Here is a 19,620-nt window from a genome sequence, read left to right on the forward strand (position 1 = left end):
CTGTTCTGAACTGTTGTTCTGCTGCATTTTGTGTGTTTTCTCTTCATTTGCTTTGAGTTTTGGATTTTGTGTTAACAGGGGTCGCAGTCTTATTTAATGAATCATTTCAATGTCAGCAGTTATCTCCTGGAATAATTCAGTCCTTTGAATATATGGCTATACAGCTCAAGGCCTCATCCAGAGTCCTGTTTCTGAATGTTTACAGGCCCCCCAGATAACGTGTAGACTTTTTTGATGCCCTCAGTGAACTGCTGTCTATGATCTGTGTTGATTTTGACTGTGTAATTATTGTTGGTGATTTTAACATCCACATGGACAACCCTCAGGACAAAGGGACGAAAGACCTGAGTAACACTCTGGACAACTTTGGGCTGACTCAGCATGTAGCAGAATAGGGGGCACACTCTAGACTTACTGATCTCTAAAACATAGTTTATACTTCTCTGTCATTTCGTAGCTACGACGTGGACGTGGACCCCTCCACCGTAGCCTGACGTGTACCTCCAAAACATTCCAACTACACGTGGCGTTGACACAGGTCGTAAGTGCTGTGATTGGTCCGCTCAGAACCTAATTTCTGGCAGTTGCTTTTTCCGGTCTTAATGGCTGAACACGGCGAAGAAGCTCGTTGATATTCAAAAATATTGAAAATGCATTTGTTCATCCAGGTTGTAAATTCACCCGTTCAGCTTCGGCCAGTTTAGTGGTCGTACAGACCACCTCCGCAAACGTCTTCTCTGTCACCTGCTTTTCGACATTTGCAATATAAGCATTTGTTTTTCAATATTGATGAGCTCCAACTGCAAATACAGCTGCTCCACCTCTGTTGCCATGGTTTACTGTTGTTAATTCTGACCGGAAGAAAAAGCAAGGATTCGGCTATAAACCCTGAAACCAACGACGTCTCCTCTCACAGGGAGAAGATGATCTGCGGCATCCTGCTGCTCATCATCCTCACTTCATGTGTCTGTGGTCAGTTTCCATCTTCACTTATCAAGTCCAAATACTTTGATCATCATCTGTTTGCTTAGATAGTGCAGATTATTGCTATCACATGTTAAAGAGTGTCTGCTCCTCTCTTTCCGTCTCTGTCGCCTCAGCAGCAACATTTGAAGTGAATGTGACACAGAGCTCCTATCAGGCAGAGGAGAAGCACAACATCACTCTGGAGTGTTCACAACCAAACCTGACAGCTCCTGGAGCTCCCTGTATATCATCTGTAACCTGATAACTGATCACAGAGTCTCATTCCTGTATCATGTTAATGAAGGTGTTGAGGTGTCAGAGTCTCAGGATGAACAGTTTGCAGGACGAGTCCAGAGAGACAAAGACGCCCTCAGAGAAGGACGACTCAGACTTCATGTGTCCAGGCTCAGGACTGAGAACTCTGGTCTGTATCTGTGTGAAGTGAAGACTGATTACGGCTCTGGCTCTGGAGGATGTCGACTCAGCGTCACTGGTGAGTTCACATTGTGGATTTAATCTCCTTCATATTTTTCCTGCTGCTTCTTGTTCATTTGGAGTTTTTTCCTGCTGAGAGTTAACATGAGATTTAAAGCTCAGATGTTCCAGTAGTTAGCCACGAAGAACCTCTACAGAGCTAACACAATTTATCCAGATCCACAGATCGCGACAGCGAATCTTGGCATTAAAATCTGTTAGGGTCCGGGGAGGACTGGACCCAAAAGCGAACAGCAGACAGAAGGTGAAGATCAAAAGGGGTTTATTAAGGGAGGGGGGAAATAAGGATCTCAGGAGGTGAGGAGAATGAACCAGGGTCCGGGTGAGGTGGAAGGAGGTCTTGCATCCGGGTGACTCCGTGCAAGGCTCGGGGGACGAGTGATTCCCCTGTTCCGAAGTTCCCGTGTATGTGCTCGTGAAGACAGGCTCGAGTATGGGCTTCGGGTATGGGCTGCGGGCTGGCTCGGTGGCAGGCTGGGCTGGGTAGAGATCTCTGGCTTGACATCCAACTGGCATGCGCCTTCGGCCGTAGTGAGACAATAATCCGACACTGCAAGCCAGGAGGGAGCAGGCTTTAACAGGTGCCAGATTGATAATGGGACACAGGTGGGGATGGTGAGAGCGCTCCTCCCAGCCGTCCAGCCCAGCCTGAAAAAACAAAAGAAAACCAGCCAGCACCCAGGTACAAACATACTTAAAAGAAGGCAACAAAACGTCTGTATTTTATTCTCCTGTTTATAATATGGTGACTACTGCATTAGTGCCAATGTAACGGAGTTGAGGTGTAGTGTGATTCCACTTGCCATAAAAAAAAGACTCATCACACAACACAAACATCTTCGTCCTATGTTATTTGAATGCAGCACCCCTGTGGGGTAGGGTCGTGCATCCCGGGGGAGAGCAGCAGTCGGACCTTGCTGTCTCCCTGGTAGGTGCACGAGTTTGAGCTCCACGTTCGTTTTATATGCTAGTGCGCGTGTTTTTAGCTAATCTGCACTTTCTTTTCATTTGACTTTTTTTTCAGATGTTTGTTGTGAGTGAGGGAACTGCGACTGATTATACTAATCTCCTACCAGGTACATTACATGTTGTCAAGTTATGGTTTATTTTAGTACTAAATGAGCAGTCGGACCTTGCTGTCTCCCTGATGTTTGTTGTGTGTGAGGAAACTGCGACTGATTATATTAATCTCCTACCAGATGTCCAAAATAAACGGCAAGTTGCCAACAGTGAAGGCCTTTTTCTGTGAACTACACAACGCAACGAAAGAGTAAAAAAAAAACGCTACAATGGTGCCGTGACCCGGATTAAAAACTACGAGGGTGCATCATTTGTGGTTGCTATGGTGACCCCACACGTTCGACTCGTCCCGTGACTGCTTCACCGGTGCTTTATTCACTCCCAGTAAAAAAAAAAAAAAAAAAAAATTCAGTTTGGTTGTAATATTCAACATGCTATTGGTATATTGATGTGTTTTAATGTGTGAATCCACAAGGTAATTTTTTTTTTCTCTATTAGGGATAACTATCACAAAACAAACAAACTGATTTTTAAAGCTGCATAGGGTAATAGACTCTTATCTGTGTATTTGTATATATATATATATATTTATATATTTTTTTTTTTTTTTCATGAAAATGGATGAACATTATGTGTCAAATGTTGGTAGGGGTTCTAAACTGTGGTTCAGTCAGTTTCCCACTCTGGGTGGGCTTAGTGAAGACAGACACATTACATCTACTCCTCACAATCGTCCTGGGAGGGATAGTGCATGTGCCGCTGCAGATGCTGGGGTGGATGGTGAGTCTGCACTTTCTGGTCGAGATGTCCATATTCTCAGTGACCTGGTGAAATAGATAGGGACCAGTATAGGTGAGAATATTGTTTCATGTCTTAAGTCTATCCCAGCTAATGATGCTAATATGACTCAGTTAACCACAGCTGATTTTTCTAAGGTTAACTTGACAATTAACCATGATAGTTATGAGCCACATCCTTTCAGGGGAGATAACACTGATAGGATTTCAGTCTCTGAGTGGGAGGAAGCTATGAGGCTTTACCTGTGTAGGAGGGGCATTGAGCTTTGTTACCAGGTGGATAAAGTTTTGAGCAAGCTAAGGGGGAGGGCATGTGATGTGGTGACCATTGGGCTTCGCAGTCGACCCTCCTTGGACTTAAAGTCAGGCCCTCAACCTGTGTTTGACATACTTAGGCAGCACTTCAGCGACTCTGTGACCTCTTTTATGCCTCTTGCAGACTTTTATGATACAAACCCACTGAGACTGCTGTTGACTATTGGATTCGGCTCAACAAAGCCATTGACACTGCTGTAGATGGATTAAAGGGACAAGGAAAAACTCTCGACAATCCTTCTCGTGAAGTGACAGTCATGTTTATCATTCACTGCCCGGATACTGAGCTGTCCCTAGTCTTTGGCTGCAAGCCCCTGGAGGAGTAGACTGCCACTGATGTTCAGGTGAGGTTGGATGAACACCACCGGAAGAAGCGCCTCCAGCAGCGTCAATCTCCCCACCCAGCTGGAAGCCTGCAACCCAGCCAGGGGGGGGGGGGGGGTCTGAGGGGCGGTCGCTTGAACATGTCATCACTCTCCTTGAGCGGTTGCTGCAGCGAGAGACCTTCCAGCATTCCAAGTCGCCAAGGTCGGGTGCTGGTGGCCGTGGCAGGTCTCGAGGCCCGTATTCCATTTGTGGGGGTGATGACCATGACACTATGTCTCACTGCAGGAGAGAGCGACTTTGTTTTCGCTGCTATGCTACTGGACATCAGGCTGTGACTTGTCAGAGTGTCCCTTCCTCTGACTTACCTGCTTCTCAGCCTGGTGGTTCCAACCAGCAGGAAGGCTAGTTGGCCCACATGAGCAGGGGAGTAGTGTAGGGCCAGATGACATGTCCCCACAAGAGCCTGATGATGTTGATCTTGAGTCAGTATACTCGCAGTGCTGCTTCTTAGCAGGTGATAACTCCACTGTGATTATTCAAAATACACAAAGACTGTCTGCAACTGATGACCTCTTTCACACTGATGTGATGATCCAAGATACTGTAAAACTTCAAGCCATGGTTGACAGCGGCTCTATGGCCTGTTCCTTGAGCTCTCGTGCATGCTCTCTATTGAAGCTGAACAAAGTTGTTTCCCCTGACTCTATTTCCCCCACTTCAGTTGTCCTTATCGGGTGTGGAGGTTCAAAAACAAACCCTGTTGGTGTGTGTGAGTTGCAGATGAAGGTGTTTGGCTGGAGCTTCTCTGTTCCAACACTCATCGTGGAGGGCCAAAGTGATGATCTCATTCTTGGCAGCAATGTCATGAAACACCTCATTCGGGTGCTGAAGCACTCGCACAAGCTTAGGGAGGGCTTAGGGAGGGGAGTGTCTCCTGCTGATCAGATTCCAGTGGAGGAGGAGGGCCTGCTGCAGCTGTTGGACACTGTGGAGACATGGAGAGGGGATGAGTGTCCTTATAAGGTGGGCACTGTTAAGCTCAAACATGCAGTGACCCTGGAGCCCTTGACAGAACATCTGGTTTGGGGTCGCCTACCTGCTCATCTACATCTCTCAGCGGGCAGCACAGTGGTTGTGGAGCCAAGTGAAGCAAGAACAGTGCCACGTTCAGTGATGGTGGGCCGTGTTGTGACACCACTGTGGGGCAATGGATGGGTTCCAGTGAGGGTCATTAACCCCTCCCCAAGACCAGTGACTTTGAGACGTAACTGCAAGATTGCTGACGTGTCACCATGTGTGGCACTGGAAGACTTTGACACTGACGACCTCAATGTAACTGACTCACCTGATGAAGTGCAATGTACTGTGACAAAGACGGCTGACAATGCTGACACAGCCAGTGAGAAGAGCTTGACTGTTGACTCGGACTGTACTGCTCGACCGACTCTTAGTCCCACCCTCTCTGACCTGGGACTGCAGGACATTGACATTGACGCGACTCACCTGTCCCCCTTCTGGAAGGCGGAGCTGGTTGACCTGCTGGCTAAGTACGAGTCCATCTTCTCTCGCCACAGGCTGGACTGTGGTAAAGCCAGAGACTTTGTTCACCGCATCCGACTGAGTGACAGCAAGCCCTTCAGACTTCCCTATCGGCGACTGTCCCCGTCTCACTATGAGAAACTGAGGGTGGCTCTGAATGAGATGGAGGAGCGTGACATCATAAGGAAGTCTACAAGCGAATATGCATCACCTCTTGTTCTGGTTTGGAAGAAGAATGGCGACCTGCGACTCTGCACTGATTTTCGGTGGTTGAACGCGCAAACCTTCCGTGACGCACACCCCTTGCCTCATCAGGCTGATGCCCTGGCTGCCCTGGGGGGGAATGCGTTCTTCTCGACCATGGATCTGACCTCTGGGTGCTACAACGTGGAGGTCCACGAGGAGGACAAAAGGTTCACGGCGTTCACCTCTCCATTTGAGCTATATAAATATAACCGGCTTTGCAACAGCCCAGCCACGTTCATGAGGATGATGATGATGGCCATATTTGGTGATCAGAACTTTCTGAGCCTCTTATGTTATCTCGATGACATCCTTGTGTTTGCCCCCACTGAACAGCTGGCGTTGCAGAGGTTGGAGATGGTGTTCGAGAGGTTAAAGGAGCACAACCTGAAGCTGGCCCCCAAAAAATGTCATTTCATGAGGCCTTCAGTGAAGTTCCTGGGGCATGTTGTAACAAAAGAGGGGATTTCAACTGACCCGGAGAAAGTGAAAGCAGTTGTTGCACTACAGGAGAAGGATTTAATGGTGGAGGGCACTAACATCCCCGCTCCCACCAAGATCAGATCCTTCCTTGGGTAGTCTGGTATTAGCAAACCTTTGTTCGCATTGACGTCTGGTGTGAAACGACCGCAACGTACCAAGGGTAAGAAGATCCAGCCTATGTATCGGGACCTCTCTTCTGCTGATTGGACTCCTGCATGCAGTGAGGCCTTCAGGAAGCTAAAACAGGCCTTACTGAACAACGTCACTCTTGCCCACCCCGACTTCAGTAGGCCTTTTCTCCTGTCAGTTGATGCCTCCTCCAATGGCCTTGGGCCCTGCTTTCTCAGCTGGCTGATGGGGACAGTGTTGCAAGGCCCATCGCCTTTGCCAGCAAGTTGCTGAATTATGCCCAGTCTCGCTACCCAGCACACAGGCTGGAATTCCTCGCACTTAAGTGGGCTGTGTGTTACAAGTTCAGCCACTGGCTGAAAGGCCAGCAATTCATTGTCTGGACCGACAATAACCCGCTCACTTACATTCTCAGTAATCACAAGCTGGACGCTTGTGAGCAGAGGTGGGCCTCAAAACTGGCCCCGTATGACTTTGACATCAGGTACATTCCTGGTCCTAAAAATGTGGTGGCAGATGCCCTCAGCCGTGAGCCTTTTGTGCACCCCAGTGTTCTCCATCGACTCACAACAGTCCCCTATGGTGCCCTTCTGGAAGAAGGGAATGCCCTAAAACCTGACTGTTTGCAGGATGCTTTTCGGTTGTCCTGTGATCCTCTCAACCACCTGCAGTACCGGCCTTTGACTTTGGCCTTCAACAGTGCAGCGGCAGTGTCCCAGCATTCACCTATCTCCTCAAAGTCAGTATCTGCTGTTCTGGAGCATTCCCTAGGAAGGGACTGCTTGCCCTCGCATGCGTTCTGCTTGCCGCAGCTCACTCAATCTCTTCTGCCTTCTGAGCTGTCTGATTTCCGTCCGTTGCAAAAGGACAAACTGACATCGGTGCAACGTGTTGATCCATGCTTGGGTCGGGTGCTTTACTTTGTGGAACGCCAGAGACGGCAGTCGAGACGAGAACGCCCACATGAACCAGCTGGAGTCTTACGGCTTCCCCGACATTGGGGACAACTTACCATCAAAGCCGGTGTTCTGTATCGCACTTCAAAGGATGCTGTGACAAAGAGAAAGACTTACCGGTATGTCGTACCCACTCACCTAAAAGATAAGGTCCTGAGAGGGATTCATGATGAGGCAGGTCACCAAGGGCAGAGGACGCTCTACTTGGCTAGACAGCGGTTCTGCTGGATCGGGATGGAGAGGGATGTCATGGAGTATGTGCAGCGTTGTCGCCGTTGTCTGGTCAGTAAGTCTCCTGAACCTGAGGCAACGGCACCACTTGAGAGTGTTAAGACCTCAAGGCCTCTTGAGTTGGTCTGCATTGATTTTTGGTCAGCTGAAGACTCATCGAACAGGTCTCTGGATGTACTCGTGGTGACTGACCATTTCACAAAGCTGGCTCAGGCATACCTATGCCCAAACCAGTCGGCTAAAGCTGTCGCTCATCAACTCTGGAACAACTTCTTCTGTGTGTATGGCTTCCCAGAGCGAGTGCACTCAGACCAAGGTGCGAACTTTGAAAGCAGCCTGATTGCAGAGATGCTCCAAGTCGCTGGTGTTGAGAAATCTCATACGACACCTTGCCATCCCATGGGCAATGGAGCAGTCGAACGGTTCAATCGCACCCTTGGGAACATGATCAGAGCTCTTCCACCCAGAGCCTGTCACGAACCGTGAAGCACTGGACGCAGATGCAGGGTAGAAACAATAACCAGATTTTATTTATATAATGATAGTTACTTGCAGAGCAAAGCAATAGATTATAAATTCCTAACTCACTCTTCTCGATACCTATGGGGAGAAGAGTGAGACTATAAAACTTATCAAAAGAAAACTCTGTCCACGCCAGGAGGAACCAACAAAAGGTTATATAAATCTTACAATTAAATTTACCCCTCTCCGAAATGTCGGAGGCTCTATAGAATCTTAACAAAACCAATAAACAAAAGAGGGTCCTTCTAATGGAGTTGCTATGAAAATTAACACTAGAAATCAAAGACACTCCTCTACTGGAGGTACTACTGAAAATACAAAAATACAAAGAAAACTTCACTTCACTATATCTATGAAAAAGCTTACAACAAAAAATCGCTCTCAAGGAGGAAATCATTAAGAAACAAGATCTATGGATTATGTAGTCGTGGAATCACTGGAGGCTAGCGGACGAAAGCTCGAAAGACAATACAACACACTGGCCACGAGACAAGGGAAGACGCAGACTAAATACACATGAGGGACCAAGGGGAACAGGTGGAAACACTTGGGAATCAGGGAAGACAATGAGACACATGACACGGGAGGAAGGTTATCTGAAGTTATCTGAAACGAGAGGAGTTACAAGACAATATACAAAAACTTAAGAGTCTCTGTGAGACCTGACAGAACCCCCCCTTCTAGGACCGGCACCTGACGGTCGAGGACCATCTTGGTGCTCGTGGTAGAAGTCCCGAATGAGTGAGGGATCATCAATGTTTATCTGTGGTACCCATTCCCTCTCCTCGGGTCCGTATCCCTCCCAGTCCACCAGAAACTGCTTGCCTCGCCCTCGGTTGCGGACCGCAAGCAGTTTCCGGACCTTGTACAGGAGTCCCCCATCAGCTGCCTCCAGAGGCGGCGGTGGCTTGGGCTGAGGAACCATTGGGCTGTCCTTGGTGGGTTTGATATGTGAGACGTGGAAGCTGGGATGAACAAGGAGGGACCTTGGAAGGCGGAGACGGACGGCAGTAGGACTGCTGATCTTGGAGATGGGGTATGGTCCAACAAAGTGGGGTGCCAGCTTAGGTGAGGTGTTTTGCAGACAGCCATACCTTCTGCCCGGGTTGGTACTCTGGGGCGGGCCGTCTCCTCCGGTCGGCAGACCCCTTGATCCTATCGCCTTGTCATGTTAGCACCTGTCTGGCGGCGGCCCAGATGCGATGGCAACGACGCACCACGGCATGGGCGGAGGGAACCGTGGACTCAGTCTCGGAACCTGGAAACAATGGAGGTTGGTAACCGTGCACACAGTGGAAAGGCGACAGACCCGTAGCAGAGGTAGGCAGGGTGTTATGTGCATACTCATCCCAGACCAGGTGGGAACTCCAGGAAGCCGGGTTCTGGGGCACCAAGAATCGGAGGCCGGTTTCCAATTGTTGGTTGAGGTGCTCGGCCTGGCCGTTCGCCTCGGGGTGATAACCTGAGGTCAGACTGGCTCTGGCACCAATGAGCCTGCACAACTCCCTCCAGAACCGTGAGACAAACTGGGGCCCCCGGTCTGAGACAATGTCCTTAGGGAACCCATGAATGCGAAATACCTCTTTCATCATTATATCAGCCGTTTCTTTGGCGTTGGGTAACTTTGGCAGGGCTAAGAAGTGGACCATTTTAGAAAACCGATCTACTACTGTTAGTACGACTGTATTACCCTTGGAAACCGGGAGCCCCGTGACGAAGTCCATGGAGACATCTGTCCACGGTCTGGAGGGAATAGGAAGAGGCTGCAGGAGACCCATACGTGGGCTGGACGAGGTCTTATTCCTAGCGCAGACCGAGCATGCCCCGATGTACTCCCGAACCCCCGATTTCATGGATGGCCACCAGAACCTTTGAGAAATGACAAACATAGTGCGGCGGACCCCCGGATGGCAGGTAAGCAGCGAGGTGTGGGCCCAATGAATCACCTGAGGGCGCAGGTCGACTGGTACATACAACCGATTCTCAGGGCAGCCCTCAGGTGGTGGTGCCCCACCGTTCGCTTGTTTTACCTCTTCTTCTATGTGCCAGGAAACTGCCCCAACCACACAGGTTTGTGAGAGGATGGGCTCTGGTTCCTTGGCAACTGGTTCTGGGTCGTAATGCCGAGACAGATAGTTGTGCTCCGCTGAACTGAGCCGCCGGGACAGGAATGCACAGGGATGCATTTTGCCATCTGCCGACCGTTGGGACAGGACCGCCCCAACCCCGTCGTTAGACGCATCCACCTCCAAGACAAACTGCTGCTGAGGGTCTGGAAGAGTGAGGATGTGTGCTGATGTGAAGTGGCCCTTCAGTTCCTTAAAGGTGCCCTCCGCCTTGTTGTGACTTTTGTGGAGTCCAAATTACCTAATGTGCTATACTTAGTAGTTAAAGATGAGAAGTCACAAAGTGTCAAAGATGAGACAGATTCAGCTGGTTCGCGGTCCAATGATGGTTTTATTGCAGAGTTACAATTCGACCATACATGAAAAGTAGCCCGGGCTAAGTCTGAAAACTCTTCTGAAAGTTCCCCTCTTTTATACAAGTTGGGCCTGTGGATGCTCCTCCCCGGGCCCCTCCTTTCGTATGGCGTGTTTTCCCTACTCTTCCACCGTTATGTCTTAATCAATTAGTTTACCCGTGGCAGGGCCCTTTGTCCTGTCTTTTTTAAAACCTTTATTCATGTAATAGTCCTTCCCACTACTCCTGACCTCCCCTCTACATCCATATTTCCTGTTTTTACTATCGTTGCATTGATGCGTGACTCGACACTGACCTTAGGTACTTTCCATGACATTAATGCCTGACTCGTCCTTACACAGAGCTAAACTTTGGTACTTTCCATTGGTACTTTCCAGGCATTAATGCCTGACTTTCATTGGTACTTTCCAGACATTAACTTTCGTAAGCATGCCTTCATATTCTATTACTTTTAGGGCCCGGTAAACTTACACCACATTTCCCCCCTGTGGTTCTGATAAGGACCACCCATCAAATAAAACCACGTTTCAGTAGATATCGTGCACACACAGATTAATGAAGTACAGCACACTGATGATATTATAGCGGTAAAAACACCACACCAACAGTAAGTAGTCAGCACATATGCATCCCACAGTGAGGACCACGAGAAGATTAAGTTCCGGCTGCAAGGACAGCTGTACGACTTCACCTTAAAATCCATCCTGGGACTGGCCCATCCAGATGGCTCTCGTGATCGTCCCTGATGGCTCCTAGCTGAACCTTGCAGACATGGCCAGGGAAACATCCTCTCACATGTAGATTGTGAGAGATAAAGCCCTCGCCAGGTGGCAATGTCAGCAGTACAACATGTCAACACTAAACTAATTGTACCATAAAAATCACACGTGAACATGCAGGGTAAATATACTTGTGGCATAATGATAGTTGCAACAGCACACACCAAACCATGTCCATTTCTGCTCACGCAGCTAGTTACCTTTGGTTTGTTCTAAGGGCGAACCCTTGGCACACGTATGAGGGTTAATCCTCTGAAACTTTTTTTATAGAAACAATAGGACAATGCTTAAATTGTACCAATTTAAAGTCACTTATCAGGCCTGTGCCTATGACACAGGCTAAGCTTACAACAGAGGGTTCACACCCTCGCTACTTCAGCATGTATATCGCTATAGAGCATCACAACATAGTGCTATGTAGCAATATACTTATTCACGGTGCATATGCACTCGTGAATACATCATTGAACCATGCCTACATAGCAAGGTTACTAATTTACTAATATTAATCATTATCCCCTTTATCCATAAACAAGCACTAATTGTATATCTGTACTTACTACCTTTGTCTTAATTACTTTTCTCCCTTTAATCCATCGTAATATGTTATACATCCTCTTTCTGATAGTCCCATTTCTATTGTCTTAACCCTCCAGCCGGTCCTTCCTGGGGTAAGGTGGGTTCCCCCACCCCCCTTCTCAGTATGGCTTCCATTCCATTAACTGCAGTGGTTTGTCGTCGCAGTCTGTTTTGACAAAATGTGAGAAGAGAGGCATTGGCTTTTCGCAGTTGCGTTAGGGTTAGCTGAGCCCGATCATAATCAGCCTGGGTCCGATCCATCTGCCTTTGCAGAGTGTTGGCTGTCTGTTGGGCAAGGACCAATTGCTGAGTCAGTCGCTCTTGCTCCGCTCTCGCCCGAGTCAGGTTCTGTTTGTACTTGCCTCTATAAGCGGAGCTTCTGACTTTCTGGATCTGTTTGTGGGCCATAGGAGTGAGACCTGCTCGCAGCGCAGAGTAGACTGTTTTTGTAATGGTCCCAATCTCACCCCGAAGATCACTGAGTTGTATGTACTGATCGAAAGGCCGGGTCAGGAATGCTGAGATATGAGCCCTATCACCCGGGCCGACTTGAAGATAGGTCGGTCTGACAGATGGAGGTCTTGCCATCGGTAGGATCGCAACTGCTGGTCAGTTGATGTGGATCTCCGAAGGATGCCCTCGATCCTCTGGATCGTCTGGACTTTGCGGGTTGGACGGAGGTCTGCGGAAAGCTGGTGGCCACTGGATGTCGGATAGATCTGCTGCTGGTCTCGCTGGATTCCCCCTTGGTTGTGTCTGGGACTGGCTCCACTCAGGCCCCCCTGACGGCGGGTCGAAGTGCCTTTCGTCCTGCTGGGGGTCACCAAGGTGCCTATTTGGAACAAATGGGTTGGCAGCTAGGGGTGGGTGTGTTCCTACGGGTGTGTGTGTGTAGTCCCCTCTGCTAGAACTGTGACCAAACCAATCATCCACGGCCACATGTGGTCGGGTAAAGAAAGCTTCCGCCATTTCCAACAGTCTGTGATGGAGACATGGTAGGTTTTAGTGGTTATGTGATTATAACATGTATACGAGAGACTTGCCTTCCTTTGTATATATGACGATCGACAACATGTACGTGAATATTTACAACATGCATGTGAGTATTTACAACACGTACCTTGTGGGGAGAAGGCGGCGACCATTTACCTTACTACCTATTTTCCTACATTTCATACAGCCCTATGCGCTCTTCCACGTCTGGGTGATTTTGCATCAACACTACAGGGAATTGTCCAGTTATGCTAGCAAAAAGACGTGATATTAGGAGACAGAGCAAAGGTATGACACAGCAGATCACCAGTAGCACCACCAACACAATTCCGGCCAGTACTATTCCAGCCATTTTTAGGTATTTTAGCCATCCTAATTTACCTAGCCAGTCCCAAAAGCTTGTAATTTGCGTATTCCAATTGGAATTTTTCACATGTTCATCTCGCATCCGCTTCATTTCTTTCAGGACTCCTGTCAAACTACCGTTGGTGCCAGTGTGCATTGGAATCAAGGTGCAACATTCTTCCCCATTTACATCACAAATTCCCTAATCCTCTGCCATGCGTGTTTCTATCACAAATCTATTTTGTAAGGTCATTAATGACGTTGCATGTAATTGCTCCCGCACCAGTGCCACCCCTTTTACAGTGAAATTCATAAATCTCTGCTGATTAAACCAAAGGAGATTGACCCACCGACTGTTTCTAGCTATGTATTGGGCGTTTGCTACAGTTCCTGCAAACGGAACTGAGCCTAATCCCCTCCCAGTCTCTATCCAGGCTTCTCCTATAGCAGTGTTATCATCAGGAACACCCAAGGGGACCTGATCCCAGGTAATATAAACTTCATTGGATGCTCTCCAATCCCATGCTTTCCAATCATCCCAGTCCTTATCTGGGTTGGAGTCAGGAGCACTTTGTTTGCTCCTAAGGTGTATTTCGGTTTCATTTGATTCTTGTGTAATTAAGGATAAACGTCCAGTTAACATTATTGGAGCACATATGCCCGTCCAGTTGGCCGGTAGGTGTGGCAACATAGTGGCGTTACTCTCACAAGTCCAAAAGATATCTCCCAATGGATCTGTTCCCTTTCCCAAATCCAGCAGTCTGTACTGGGCTATATAGGACGAATTTTGTTCTAAATAACATGTCCCCCGTTTGGTACTATTTGCTTACATTGTATTCGGGCTTTCGGACTGGTCTCACATATTTTGATGGTTCCCGTGGCATTTCCTGTGGTTAGTTTCGGGTACCATGTTAATCTGCTGCATCTCACCAATCCCTCCGCATCTGTCATCACTGCAGATGCTCTCTGCGTAACCTCCTCCAATTCGTCTCCTCTCGCTATGCAGAAAGGAAAGATAAGGTCGTCAGGCTTGCGCACCACTGGGGGAAGTACTGTCAGTGTGTCATAATCATCAAAAGCAAGCTTTTTGGGGCAGACCTTCTTGTTTCCACTCCACCCCGACAGTCCCCCTGCCATGTGCATTGTACAGTGGGGAAAACATTTGGAAATGTCTGGACAATCCCCTATCTTACTCCCTGGTAATATTTGAACTTGGGACAGTTTTTTAGCATTATAGCAGGCAATGCAGTCTCGTTTTTCCTGCTTTCTTGCTGCAAACATATCGCTTATTGAATACTGTATCCATTGTTGGAACAAATTTGTGTCCCAATGTGCTGTTCTTAATTTGTTCAAATCCCGTCTTTGTCTTTTATTCATCAATCTTACGTTGATTCTGGCTTCTTCTACTGACATGCTCTGTCCTGTTTGTGTGTTTTTACACATTGTCTTGGTGCATCTTACCTGAATGGTCACCGTCCCCTCCCCACTGCAGTCCGCGTTTTGGGGATATCCCAGGCAATGCTTACCCATTGACTCGGCCCCTGTTATTTCTTCTGTTAACACATAATCATATATATCTGCTTTGACATGCATTATATATTTAATTTCCCCATTATCACTATCTATTATCCCTCTGTTAGTGGCTAATGTGGTCATTGCCAAAGCGCATGTGTCTAATGTGTGTCGCGGGGTGACTGTGTGAGGATTAGCAGTGGTGGTTACTATAATTTCCCCCGTTGTTAACCCACAAAGGGTTAACACCATCATGCAGCTAATCTGAATCAGAGGTAAACCAGTCCCCTCCCGGCGTGGGCGGATATGTGAAAGTTTGTGGGTCAGACGGGCCTGGTACTTCCTCTTGCGGTGAAAGTGGCGATGGGCATGCATGTGACGGGCCATATGATGAAAGTGCCACACCGCCATCAGAACCCTGTGTGTGTTGCGAATGGTGCTCCTCAGGTGCTGGTGGGCCGTCTTGAGGCACCACCTGACTTGCAGGAGCACCTGCGTCAGTAAGAGGGTCACTGGGCCTGTCAGGCGTCTCAGCAGCATGTGAATGCTCTGAGTCGCTGGATTGCAGTCTGTGCCGACGGGCTGACAAACGGGCTGACCTCCTCTGACCATGTGGTGACAGTGATTCAGAACTTGAGGAGGTCGGTGACGGACTGGAACTGGTGTCCTGAGGGAGGCTGTGCGCCGCCCTTTCAGCATGGTCAGACCCCGACGGTTCTGGAAAGTGTCCAGGTGGGTCTGGTGGCCTATAGTGGGTGCAGTGATTCTTGTGGAACCAGAAGGGCTTACCTTCAACCTTCAAAGCAGTGGGAGTAGTGAGCACAACCTTAAAGGGTCCCTCCCTACGTGGTTCGTTCCACTGTCGCCTAAACACCCAAATGAACACCAGGTCACCAATTTGGACGTTGCAAACGTCAAGGGGAATGTGTGTCTCGTCTTTGCCGTGGGCTTCTTTCACCTGTTGGAACACAAGTCTGTGGATTTGAGTTAATGCACGTAAATAATCTCCCAACTCACGTTCCAGCTGAGCCATGGCAGGCCCCTCCAGTGGTCCTCTAGTTTGTGGGAGAGGCATAGGACGCCCTGTAAGCATCTCATGAGGAGTTAGATGGGTTAGTCGATTAGTTTGGGAGAGCATTGCCATCAATGTCAGGGGAAGTGCGTCTACCCATGTTAGTTTGCCATTGCAATCAGCCATGATTTTAGCTATTTTGGTTTTCAAGACACCATTGGCTCGCTCCACAGACCCCTGAGACTGTGGGTGATAAACACATCCATACTTCTGCTTGATACCCAGGATTTTGAACATTTCCTGTATCACCTGTGAAACAAAATGCGGACCATTATCAGATGAGATGGTGTCTGGCATGCCAAACCTGGGAAACACCTCTCTACACAGAAATTTTGCTGCAGCCTTGTGATCAGCCTTGGAGGTGGGGCAGGCCTCAATCCACCTACTGAACCTGCAAACAACAACCAGCATGTATCTTTTACCTTGTACCCGGTCAATCATATCCACATAATCCATAACCAGATGTCGAAAAGGACCATCTGGCATGGGAATGTGAGCCAAAGGCTGGGTAAACATTTTGCGGACATTGTACTTTGGACAGTGAGGACACATGGCAAGTTCTCTATCAACCATCGGTGTCATGTATGGCGACCACCACACAGCTTTCAGCTTTCTGATAACTTGAGCCCTAGAACAATGATCAGGTTCATGCATCTTTTTAATAGCAATAGGCAGCAGAGATAGTGGCAAAACAACATGCCCGCGGAAACCCCGCTACAGCCCCAGATGGGGGTGTGAAGTTCGAACAGCTCCCCTTTGAACCCACAGGCGTTTTTCTGCTTCCGAGACATTGTTTTGTGCTTCTATCAATGATGCTAGGTTTGTTATAGGTGCACAATCTTCTTCAAACAGAATTGGTCCCTGCACTACCTGGCCTGTCGCTTCTTTGGCTGCCTCATCTGCCAAATTGTTGCCTACCGCAATGGGTGAGGTGTTGTTTTGATGCGATGCACATTTAACTATGGCTAATGAGGTTGGAAGTTGTATAGCCTGTATTAGTTCGATCACTGCTTGTTCATGTGCCACAGGGGTGCCATCAGTACGCACAAACCCTCTTTGCTTCCAAATACTGGCGTTTATATGGCACACTCCATAGCCATATCCACTATCTGTGTAGATTGTTGCCCTTTTGTTAGCTGCTAATTTACAGGCTGCTGTCAGTGCTTTAATCTCAGCTAATTGGGCAGAACAAGGCTGGTCCAGACTCACTGATAGTAGTTTGGTGAAGGAGCCATCAGGATTAAGTTGGACGATTCCATACCCAGCCTTGTTCCCTGTCTCGCCCCTGACACATGAGCCATCAACGAACAAGGTCAGGTCGGATGGAATAGGGTGATTGAATAAATCATCCCTGACTTTCATGAAGGTGTCCGTCTCCTTGAGACAATCATGGGGCTCACCTTCTGTTGGCAATACCATTCTTGTGGCCGGGTTTGTGGTAGTGCCACTCGGCCATCTGCCCGCATCATTCTGCAAAAGGGGAGACGAGATACCGCATCAGGTGCCTTCAAGCCGAACCAGAACCAGAGACTGGACCGCACGCTCCAAGGATCCTGAGCTGCTCCACCGGCCACCATTCCACCAGAGAAAGACAATCTACATGCGTCCGCTTGGGGACTCGCTCATTCAAACTCCTGGGAAGCCGGCGGCCAAATTCTTTGGATTTTACTCAAAGTAAGGTCCACCCTCGTCTACCTCTTAAGGAACCTCGGCTGTGGTTTGGTAATAAATAGGGCCGAGTTAAAATAACCAAGTTTTCATTCACGCAATAAGACACCCCTATAATTAGCCAGAGACCGCTATAGAAATATTAAGTCTCATGTCTCTCTTATCCCTGATCTATTGAACTGAATCTTTGGTGTTATGCCCTCATTACCATACGCCCTGAGTGCTGTCTTACCCCCATGTTAAATAAATAACCATAAATATAATCGATCCGCATTCCATGTTTCTTAAGTAATTCCGGTCAATTCAGAGAGAATTCTAACCTTCAGCAACAACTCTTAATATATATTTCATACGTTACTGCCAGCATAAATGGTAGGTGGTGCCCCATCTTCTAAACGAAATCTTAAGAATTAATATCATATCTAGAATGCTACAACGTGCAACAATTTACTAAGTTTACTAAGTTTATTAAACTTTTTGCATCTTTTCATTCCAACAAATACTCCTGCAGTTCCACACATAGAGAACATGCAAACAGAAAACAAGACATCCACTCAGAAAGGCCCCAGGTGGGGATCGAACCTGGAAGCCTCTTGCTGTGAGGGGACGGTACTAACCACCACACCACCATGCAGCCCCCGTTTGAGTGCTAACCAGACCTAACTCTGCGTGGTTCTGAGATTCACATGCATATATATATATAATTTCTATTGAGAAATGCAGCAGATCGCCAGAGTTTCCTCATGTGTAAGAGGATGGAGGTGTGTTTGATGGGTCAAACACACAAAAATAACCTAAAACAGTCAGATCAAGCAGCTTTAAGCAGCTTGGTGGTTTTACTCTCTTTGGCTTCACTTTCTCAAGATGTCCTCTGCTGCATCCAGAGTGGAGTCCTCCTGTTAGACACTAATTCATATGCTGATGTACATTCCAGCTGTCGTGACACTAAACAGTGAAACTCATCTTTTAACACCAGTATAATCTATTCATGGTTCAAATGTTTTGACCTGTTTTGACTCCTCCTGTAAGCATGTAGTGTTCTAACCCTTCACACTGTGGGGTCAATGCTTGTTCCTTTCAAAAAGGAGTGTATCAACTCTATGTAAGCACAGTGCATAAATAAGTACAATAAAAGGTGATATCAAACCCTCAACAATATGAGAAATACCTTATTTGTCCTTGGAAGAATGACGTTTGAAGTAAAACTGTTTCTTATTTTGATAAAAGAATCCAAACAAGTGCGTAATTTTGTTTATTTTTATTTTTACAATGTTTTGATTTATTTAAACACATAAACAGATGTAATAATAATTTGTGTATGATTTTATTCATATTCTTATTTGAATGACACAATAATGCTCTTAACAGTTGTGAGAACAATGCACTGATACTTTCAGTCAGTGCAGTTGTTCAGGATGAAAAGATAGAGCCGTACAAAAGATATATACACTTTAAGTATTTTTATTGATGTTATTGTAACAGGATGTAAAGAGATTTCATTGGTTGACTGGTCTTATGTGCGAATACTAAACGCTGCTGCTACTTTCTCTCTTGATGTTGTCTTTGTATTGTCGGCGATGTTTTGGCATCATATATTTTTTGAAGCGTCTCCACATTGAAGGCAGCTCTGGTCTTTCTTCTGAGTGGTTAAACTTGTCCACTGCTTGTTCTGGTACTGCAAGTTGAAGAGACATGTCTTCTGTGGCATGTAAGGAGTTTGATGTTGGAGAGTCCTCTGAATGTTTAGAGGTTGGTTCCATTTCGATGACAATGAAAGTTCTTTCTTGATTGTTTTCTGGAAGTGGTTCCTGGACAACGATCTGGGGTGAAATGTCCTCCTTGTCTTGAGGTTCCTGGATGACTTCAGGCTGGTTCTTTACAATGGTTTCTGGCGTCTTTTTGTTCTTGCGCCGACGCTTCCTTAATGTAAAGTTCTCTTTTGGTGGCTCAGGGGTCCCTTGTGGTTCTGTTTTGTTGACTCCCTCCACTTCTAGATTCGATATTTCCACTTGTGAAGCCAGCTCTTCTACAATTATGTTCTTTGGTGGAAGACGTATCTGATCTAAATGGAGTTCTGGGAGGATGTACAGCTCTGTTTTTTCTTCTGGCTTGATGATTACGGATAGAAATACAGCTTTCATAAATTCTGCCACCTTCTTTTCCTGTGT

The 19,620-nt window shown here is 47.4% G+C and overlaps 1 protein-coding gene and 1 long non-coding RNA gene across 2 annotated transcripts in view; one reads left to right on the forward strand and one right to left on the reverse strand.

The window, feature by feature from the left end:
• The window catches only part of LOC140276975 (uncharacterized), a 137,808-nt gene extending 136,376 nt beyond the window's left edge, over nucleotides 1-1,432 (forward strand). The window contains exons 2-3 of the long non-coding RNA XR_011909062.1: nucleotides 917-972; nucleotides 1,101-1,432. This is a non-coding gene — a long non-coding RNA (uncharacterized lncRNA). The remainder of the gene's footprint in view (nucleotides 1-916; nucleotides 973-1,100) is intronic.
• ddx56 (DEAD (Asp-Glu-Ala-Asp) box helicase 56) overlaps nucleotides 1-19,620 on the reverse strand; it is a 212,546-nt gene that overhangs the window by 50,789 nt on the left and 142,137 nt on the right. The window lies entirely within an intron of this gene.

The sequence above is a fragment of the Leuresthes tenuis genome, unplaced genomic scaffold, assembly GCF_036924035.1.
Source record: "Leuresthes tenuis unplaced genomic scaffold, fLeuTen1.0.hap1 SCAF_19, whole genome shotgun sequence".
Taxonomy (NCBI): Eukaryota; Metazoa; Chordata; class Actinopteri; order Atheriniformes; family Atherinopsidae; genus Leuresthes; species Leuresthes tenuis.